The sequence below is a fragment of the Elephantulus edwardii genome, unplaced genomic scaffold, assembly GCF_000299155.1.
Source record: "Elephantulus edwardii isolate Elephantulus edwardi_28Jun2011 unplaced genomic scaffold, EleEdw1.0 scaffold00046, whole genome shotgun sequence".
NCBI lineage: Eukaryota > Metazoa > Chordata > Mammalia > Macroscelidea > Macroscelididae > Elephantulus > Elephantulus edwardii.
Window position 1 is genome coordinate 17,096,734 of NW_006399796.1, and position 9,391 is coordinate 17,106,124.

At 41.6% G+C, this 9,391-nt stretch overlaps 1 pseudogene; it reads right to left on the reverse strand.

The window, feature by feature from the left end:
• Nucleotides 1-5,761: 5,761 nt before the first annotated feature.
• LOC102855596 lies at nucleotides 5,762-6,832 on the reverse strand (annotated as a pseudogene).
• Between the last annotated feature and the right edge of the window lie 2,559 nt (nucleotides 6,833-9,391).

Consider the following 9,391-nt stretch of genomic DNA (forward strand, 5'->3'; position numbering starts at 1 on the left):
TACATGGACTTCACCTGATGGTATGCATAGGAATCAGATCGACTACATCTGTGGAAGGAACCGCTGGAGAAGCTCAATATCAGCTGTGAAAACTATCCTTGCCTCTAATGAGCACCTTGGTTGCACTTTCTCTAAGACATACTTGTTTATTCTTCTGTCAGTCCTTGGAATATTCAGCACTCTTCTCCAACACCACAGCTCGAAGGCATCGATTCTTCTGTAATCATTATTTGCAGTCCAACTTTTAGATGCAAAGCAAGCAATTGAGGAGTCTATGACTTAGATCAGGTTTATCTGCATTTTTAAGCTGAAATATTTGCTTTTTAATATTCTGGAGAGATCTCCGAAAGCAGATTTTTCTCAGTACAAGTCATCTTTTGATTTCTGAGAGCTGACAGGAAAGGGTGTTGATTGTGGATCCAAGCAAGATGAAAGCATTAACAACTTTAATCTCTTCTCTATTATAATATTGTCTATTGGCCTGGTGGTGACTACTTTCGTTTTCTTGAAGTTAAACTGTAATTCATACTGAAGGCTATAGTCCCTGATCTTCTGTATCAAGCACTATAAGCATTCTCTCTATAGTAGCATCTATCTATCCACAATCAATATTCTTGACTGCAACTCTATCTGCTCTACATATGAGAGCTAGATAATGACTAAAGAAGAATCAATGCTTTTGAGTTGTGATACTGGACAAGAGTACCGAACATACCATGGACTGTCAAGAGAACAAACAGGTCTGTCCTGTAGATGGCAAAATTGATTTGCCCCTTGGAAAAAAGTACTGCAAAGCTCCGATTCACATACTTTGGGTATGTGGCCAGAAGGATGTTGTGCTTGGAAGAAAAGAATGTCAGTGCAGGAAAGGAAGACCCTGGATGAGATGGATTGACATTATGATTGTCGTAATGGAGTCAGGCACTTCAGAGACTGTTTGGCTCAGGATAGAGTGGGGGTCAGAGCATTGTTCATAGGGTTACTATGAGTTGTAGTCAACTCAATGGCACATAACAACAAAAACAGTGGGTGTAATACTAGGATTCATAGTGCTTCTCTTTTACCAGTTATCTGAGGGTTTGGAATGATAGTTATTCAATGCTTATCTTTTAATGGCCAGAAGGCTAGCTTCGGCTTTTGTTAAAGAGAGTGCAACAGACAAGAAACAACAGATAATTAACATTTCTTTAATACTATTTTAAATGGGAAAAGTGTTCTTTCCGTTTAGAAGGATAATTGAAGGAGGAGATAGTCGCAGGCTGCACCCTTTGTCCTCTTCAATCATCACCTTGGAGTTGGAGCTGGCTTATACCTGACCCTCCAGCAGGTACCTTTCAGTTTGTCCTTTTAGCTTCTCATAAAAAAAAAAAAAAACAACCAAAAAATAAAAAAACAACACCCAACCTCATTATAGTTGAGTCTGAATCCACTCAGAGCTGTCCCTCCAGTAAATTTTCAAAGGCTATGTTGTACATAGGGTCACTATGAGTCGCAAGCGACTCGACGGCACATAACAACAACAACAACATAAATCACATGGGAAAAGAATGAGCTAACTTTGGGCCAGTAGCATGACTTCCTACAGACTACACCACTAGGGTACCCCTCAGCCTAGAGGGACAATTTTTTTTTTTTAGGTTGCACTAAAAACCAATTCTTTATTGAAAGTAAGTTTCTGTGGAGGGAATGTTTTTAAAAGTATATGAAAAAGTATCCATTATTCACTTCTTTTTTTACTTTTTATATTTAATTTTAATTTTTTTTTTATTGTGAAAAACATGTATAGGGATACAGGGGGGTGAGGGTTGGGAGCAGAAGAGTGAGGATGAGCAGGGATGAAATCACAAGGATGCACAATTTGGTGGATGAGAGGAGCGAGCAAAGGAAATGAGAAAGATCCAGTGGGGACCAGAAGACACAGGGCAATGGTAAACATAGTCCAATGGTGATCAATTTTTATTATTTATTTATTTATTTATTTTTAGCAAAGTCTTACTCACTTGTGGGTTTCTTATTTGGGAATGGGGCACAGACACTGGCTTCTTCATGCTGACCAGGGGCATTGATGTGAAGGAGGAAGGGGAGCCCACTTTAACACCTTACTGGTGGTCCTTCTTGTTCAGTTAGAAGATATTTTCCTGATATTTACTGCCCTCTGGACTGCAAAGTGTTTGCCAAGGTGGGGATGGCTGGGTTCCATCCTCCTTTGCTTCCTTAGCTAGCAGTTATATTTCCCTTTTGTCTCTGGAACTGGGTTCAGGGTTCAGATCTGGAGCAAAACTGAGTTTTAAGATTACCTGTAGGAAAGGGAGCAGACCTAGAAAGAACAAACTTGTGAGTTACAAATAGAAGGGCTTTGGAGATATTACTTCCAGGTGTACTGGGGGAGGAGGTGGAGAAAAGTGGCTTAGCTAAAATTCTTTGTATACCCTAGGCAGTTTTCCCCTGCCACCTGAAGGCTCTTCTCAGGGGCCTAATGACTCTCCTCAGAGACAAGATGACACACCCCAAGGTCTGAACAGCTGTGGGGGGACATACCCCAAGGGCTGGGCTGGGCTGGGCAGCACACCTCCCTACTGAAGTCCCTCTCACACCTACTCCTGCCCAGGTCTAGACGCTGTGGCTCACGGAAGACCATGGAAAGGGACAACACCCCTGGTTCTGGTGCCATCACCATTGCCCCCTCCCCTCCTCCAAGTAGACTGCAATTTGAAGTAGGCATCACTACCCTCCCCCTTTACAAACTTGTATAACTTTTGTATAATTTTCTCTAAATTCATAGGAGGCAAGCTATTTCAGAAATGGATGCCACTCCTGCTTCCAAGCTTGTTTTAATCTGAGAGCTCCATCAAACACAGTCCACCATGGGTAACCATTATCACATTTGACACATCAGTGTTACAGTGTCTAGCCTCACAGCAACCATGAGTTACCTCTGTATAGCCAATTGGCAGAGCAGTGATATATTACTTAGAAGAGTGTGTGACCAAAAAACCAATCAAAATTAGGCCTGACAGCAGCAGATTAAAATCCTTGATCTTTAGTTTGATAGAACAGTTTTCTATCCTCTAGGCCTACAGAGATCTCTCTATGGCTCACAATTCTATGAACAACAAATTTAGTACTTGCCCTATCTTACACTGTCCTCACAATCCAAGGCACGCTACAGCCCATTGCTAGACACCTTATCAATTCCTTGTGTTGATGATGTTTTCTTCTGTGACCTATCCACGGAAATCTTCACAAAGAGATGCTTTCCCACATCAAGTCCTTCACCTCCCGCGACTCCTCCATGCTGCCGCTGCTGCCCCTCCTCCGCCACCCACCATCCCCTCCTGAGCTGGGGGCCTGTGCATCTGTTGGCATCTGCAGCCGCCAGCCATGTAGGGGCTCTGTCACACCAGCCGTGGGGCCCAGCACCAGCCTCCCGCTCTAGGCTAAGAGACCTGTGGGTTCCGGCCATGGTGGTCCAATGGCATGGCGGCAGTGCGGGCTTGGTGGCAGGAAGCAGGTGGGAGTGGGACTTACCCAGGTTCTTGCAAGAGTCTGTCCTCTTGATGTTGAGCTTCGGTCCATATTGATCGCTGGCAGTCAACTGCTTGGCTGTTTATAAATTGTGTGGCCTTGTTTCTATGTGGCTTGCCGGACCTCCTGCTCCTCACATTGCTTCACTTGTTGTTGCCCTCTTGGTTCTGAGAATTTATTTAAGAATATGTTTATTGTGCAGCAATGTGGAGGCTTCATTGTACCAGTTGCGGGGCCTGGCCCCCACCATCCATCCCAGGTAAAAGGATGCCTGGGGAACGGCCACTGAGACCCCACGGAGCTGCGGCGGTGACGTGGGCTGGGCAGTGGGGGACTTGGAGCCATGGAGCTCACCATTTTTTTGGGGGGAATCCTTGTTCTATTGATGTTGAGCCTTGATCCATATTGAAGAACAGTAATTAACTGTTTAATTGTTCAATTATCGATAATCTGCTAATCTGTGGAGGGCCATGGTGGCCCATTTCTATGCAGCTTGCCGCTTCTGTAGCTCCTTATGCTATTTCCTCCACCGCCACTATCTTGGTTCCCCTTCATTATTCACTGCTTGCAAAATAATCCCATTTTACAAGTAGCAAAACTAAAGGTTTTCCTCCTTTACACATTTCTTAGAAAAAGAGTTCAATACCACTATAAAACAGATTATAATCATTATCAAGCTTAACTTTGCATCTGTTGGTGAGATAACAGTAAACATGAGGAAAAGAAACTAAAGCATAAGGTTTCAGGCACAGCTTACTAAGTATGTATGCACTGCGAGGTGACAAAAGTAAGGGCTAATGTGGATTGTTGTCGGAAATGATCATGGCTTTCTCATTTAAGACTAAATTTGTCCAATATAATTAAAAGACTTAGGCCATGGAATTGATAATTCCTCATAACACTAATTTACTCTTTTGGGATACTTATTTACAATATTAACTATTTTCCTTCTTGATTGGAACTAACCAAGTATAAAGTCACCTGGAGAAAATGTTGGCTCTCATTCAGGATCCGGCTGACAACTATGAGCAGTACTAAAAGCTCTAATAAGCTTTGTCTACTTTCATTAAAAGGTCTCATATTCTGAAAAGAAGCTTGCTTTAGTTAAAGTAGATATTACTATTTCACATTACTGCTTGCTGAAACTGAGGAGAACCTGTACCACTTGCTGAGAAGGTCAAGGACTGCAGCCTTCAATATGGATTGAGGCTCAATATCAAGATGACAAAGATTCTCACCACTGGACCAATTGGCAGCATCAGGATGGATGGTGAAGAGATTGAGAGTGTTCACAGCTTTAGTCAGCTTGGCTCCACAGTCAACACTCTTGGCACCAGTAGCCAGGAAATTAAAAGGCATAGAGTCCATGGGAAAGTCTGCTGTTAGGGACCTCTCCAAAATACTGAAGAGTAATGGTGTCACTCTGCAGACTAAGGTGTGCCTGATACAGGCCATGGTCTTTGTAATCAATTGATATATGTCAGAGAGCTGGACAATGATGAGGGAGGATAGAAGATGAATTTATGTCTATGAGCTGTGGTGCTGGAGAAGAGTATTGGATATACTATGGACTGGTAAGAAAACGAACAGGTTCATTCTAGAGAGGGTTAAACCAGCCTGCTCCTTGGAGGTAAAGATCATATTTTGGACATGTTGAAAGGAGGGACCAATCTTTGGAGAAGGACATCATGCTTGGGGATGTGGAGGGACAACGCAGGAGAGGAAGACCCTCTATGAGGTGGATTGATTCAATGACTGGGGTAGTTGGGGTTGGTGTGTCAGAGACGGTGAGATTGGCACAGGATAGAGCAGGGTTTAGGGCTATTGTACATAGGTTCATTTTGAGTTCCAGGTGACTTAAAGGCACATCACAATAACAACAACATTTGAGGATATAATCCACAAAGTAAAAAGTTAATAATGTTTCTTCATTACAAAAATCCTGTACACTAATTCCATATTAAATCTACCTTGTCAGGCAGGTATAAATTATGTTTTCAAAAGTTCATAGCAAACCTACAGTCCCTTTAAAATTCTTATTTGAAAAGAATTTCACAATTTTTTTTTTTTTTTTTTTTTTTGTATTTTGTGTGCGTGTACCGTCAAATCAGATCTGACTGGTACAGGAGGATATTGCGCCTCCTCCTCCGGCAGAGCATCTGGTGGATTCGAACTCTGTTCCTCTGGGATTGCAGTGCAGCTTCTTGCCACTAGGCCACCAGAGCTCCCCTGAATTTCACAATATTATATCTAAATTACACAGCAGACCCCGATGAGCACGAGGAATTCTGCCACAGTCCGTTTTCTCATGCCCACATAGGTCCAATCTTCAGGGAATAAAGTGGCCTCCTTCTGCTGCTGCTCTGAAAAAAAAATCTGATCAAAATGAAGTTTACAAGTAGCAAGTATTCCAAGATTAGAGTTCATTTGTGTATCCCATGTGTATTGACAATGTACGGGTTTGCCCCAAAACTTCCAGACATCCAAAATACTTTTGGGTAAACCACCACATTTGTTTACTTCTTGATTCCTTAAATTTGTATCTCCTGCAAATGTAACTGAGGCTGACTCAGGAGCATCTTGCATTTCCTTTAGAACCACTAGTAATTGATTGCTTTGTTCTTCAGCATGGTACTGGTACTCTCCAAATGAGAAGTCATTAAGGTGAAATTCATTTACCTAAACCATCACATGTACCCATAAAAGATTTCTCATTATTTTGATACTTAGAAATGGAATAATCTCTTGGCTTTTTAACTCACCTCTTGAAATATCCTTCTTCATTACTTGTAATAATTTTATAACAACTTGCTCTCTTTCTTACGTAGTTATAGTTGAAGGGATAATTTCTTGTAGAAATACAACATCTGGGCTAAATAAAGCTGAATAGGAACACACCCCTCTAGTCCTCTCTGGCAGTTTGTTTTAATCCAATCTATCAATATTCTAGGTAATAAAAGAGAACATACTGCCATCTTCTTACTAAGTATTTTCAGATGAGTTTATTTTAGAACTTAGTGGAGTCAGTGGTTTCTTCATCAGGTAGGTCAACAACACAGGTTTCGTCATCATTGAGTGTCTGAGAGTGGCCTTCCAAAGCACTCTGATCCACTGGGGCTTCAAAGTAGGAGTTCAATGCTCTTTCCATCTGCCAGCCATTCTCTGTCAGGTAGCACTGGGTGATGGATGTGTCGCAACTTGAGACCAAAACAAACTCCTCACATAAGAGTCACCTTTTCTTTGCCACAGGTTCTTCATCTTCCTTGGCTGCTTCTGGGGTGGACCCTAGATGGCTGTGGTTGTCCATAATTTTTTTTTAAGAGGGAAAATTTTCAGGAAGATTTCAATATCAAGTTGAAATTCATTGACGATTGTGGCTTGCCTGCCAATTCTGCAATCTCAAATAAGTGCCACTCTCTTAAGCTAATATAAAAATGAGACCTCTGACCTAGTATCAGAGATGACTCTTTCTGTGAATAAAAAGAAAACTGTTCTAAACTTTCATTTCATTACTGCTAGGTTTGCTCTGAATCACAGATTTTCTTATTTTCCCCATTTTGTTTTCCTCTTTATCAAAGAATCAAAGCCTTTTTTCTAGGAAAAAATTCAGATCAAGAAGGCTAATATTCTGCTAATAAGAGCATCACATGGCCCAGAAACAGTCTTCCTTAGTAGCCAAGTGTTAAAAGAACACATGAGGTTGGCTACATATCTAACCTTTACCAACTTCTCCAAGGGGAATCAACAGCATCAATAACATAAAACCAGTTCCCTTGGGGTCAGACATGTCCCCCACACTCCTATACCCCTTTCTACTCATCTAAACATCAATTTTACTGCTTTACTGGGTCCAAAATTTTACATAACTCAAAGACCACATAGAATTATAGTAGAAGCATAAAAAGGTTATAATCCAGGTCAATAGCAGAATTAAATCAGGATAACTTCTGAAATGTGCCCACAGGCACCTCAGCCTTGAGACTTGTGGTTTAAGGCTAGAGTTAAAAAGTTCTCCCAACTAATATTGGTTCCTCCACCCAAAAAATCTTGGGAAAAGGGTCTCTCCTCACCCCCAACTTCCCAGTTGTCCAATAGACTTGGACAAAAGCTCTTAGCTTAGCTCTCGTTCTGTCCTGGGGTACTGGTAGCAGTTCCAAGGTCAGATCCATTTCACGTTGTCTCTTTAGTTCTCTGCTTCAGCCATAGTTGCTGCTGCTCTAAGTCTAGCGGGCACAAGAATGTCTCTAACTGAAAAATATCCACTATGCCTACATCTCCTTTGCAGGTGGTGAGAGACTCTCTGCTACTGAAATTGCTGATTTTAATAGCAAAACTAGCCAATCCCTTTGCAGATTGGTGAGTTAGCCAATCCCCTTGTGGATTCACATATTCCCACCCATCCACATGGCAGAGTCAAGTTCAGTGGACAGAAAAGCCATATTAAAATGTAAACTCCACACCAAGGCACTCTCAGGTGCTGCCTCTTAACAACCTTTAACTCTACTAAGAGTTTTCAGGTGCCATGTAAGTGAACCCTGTATTATTTTCTAGAGGGTAGCCGTATTTTGAGAAAGGAAAACTTACAATGTATGTCCTGTAATAACTAAACTGTCAATTGGAAAGGTGACATCAGGGAGGTCAGCTTACAAAGCATAATGATTTACACAATTTCTCCTTTTTTAAAGATAATACTATCTCTCGCTTCTAAAAGTGCTGAGTAGATATGATGACACTTCCTCACACTCTTAAATTACCAAGCATCCTGTCAGAATATTCCCTTGCTGAGGCAAATTGTCTCCTTTGTTGTTGTTGGTAGGTGCTGTTGAATCAATTACAAATCATAGCAAACTCATGAACAACAGATTAGAACTCTGTCCTATCCTGTACCCTCCTCAGGATCTTTGCCATACTCAAATCAATTGTTACAGCCACTGTGTCAACTCAACGGCATCTGTAAAAAAAGAAAGGGCTGTGTGGAGACGGCCATATCTGACCTTTCCCAGCTTTACAAAGCGGAACTGGTCCTGTCAACAGAATCAATATAATCCATTTTTATGATGTCAGACCCATTTCCCATGCTCCTGCACCTCTTTCTATTCATCTTAACACCAAACTTACTTGTTTATTTGATCAAAAATCTGATGTGATAGCTTATAGACCACACAGAACCATACTGGAGAAGTAAAAAGGTGATAATCCAGGTTAGTAGCAGAATACAGTCAGGACAGCTTCTGAAATGTGCTCACAGGTGCCTCAGCACTGAGCCTTACAGCTTTAAGCCGGTGTTACAATGTTCTTGGTCCTGTCAATTATATCTCTCCTTTCCCTAGCCCTTCAACAAACTTGGGCAAAGGCGCTTAGCTCCAGTTCCATGGCATAGCCGTCAGAAGATCCACTCCATCCCATGCCAGGTCTCTGGTTCCCTGCAGGGGCTTTATGGCTGTTGCTTCCATAGGCCCTAGTCTGAACGGCACAAGAATCTCTAATCCTAAAGAATGAGTTTCATTCTCTTGCATCTTTTCTTATAGTGAAGTTTCTCCTTTTCTGTTGCTGGATCTGCTCACTTTAATGGCGAGATTACCTAATCTCCTGTGGACAAACTAACACACCCTATTCACATATTCTCACTCATCCACATGGCAAAGTCAAATTCAATGCCTAGGAAAACCATTTTGAATACTAAGCCCTTAATATCATAACATCTAACAAGAAAATGAGTGATATTAAGATATCACCAATGAAGAAAGCAAAAGGTCATTATAAAAACAGAAGAGCTAGGGATTTTGAACATTTCTTCATGTGCTTGTTGGCCATCTGAATGTCTTCCTTGGTGAAGTGTCTGTTCATATCCTGTGCCCATTTTTCA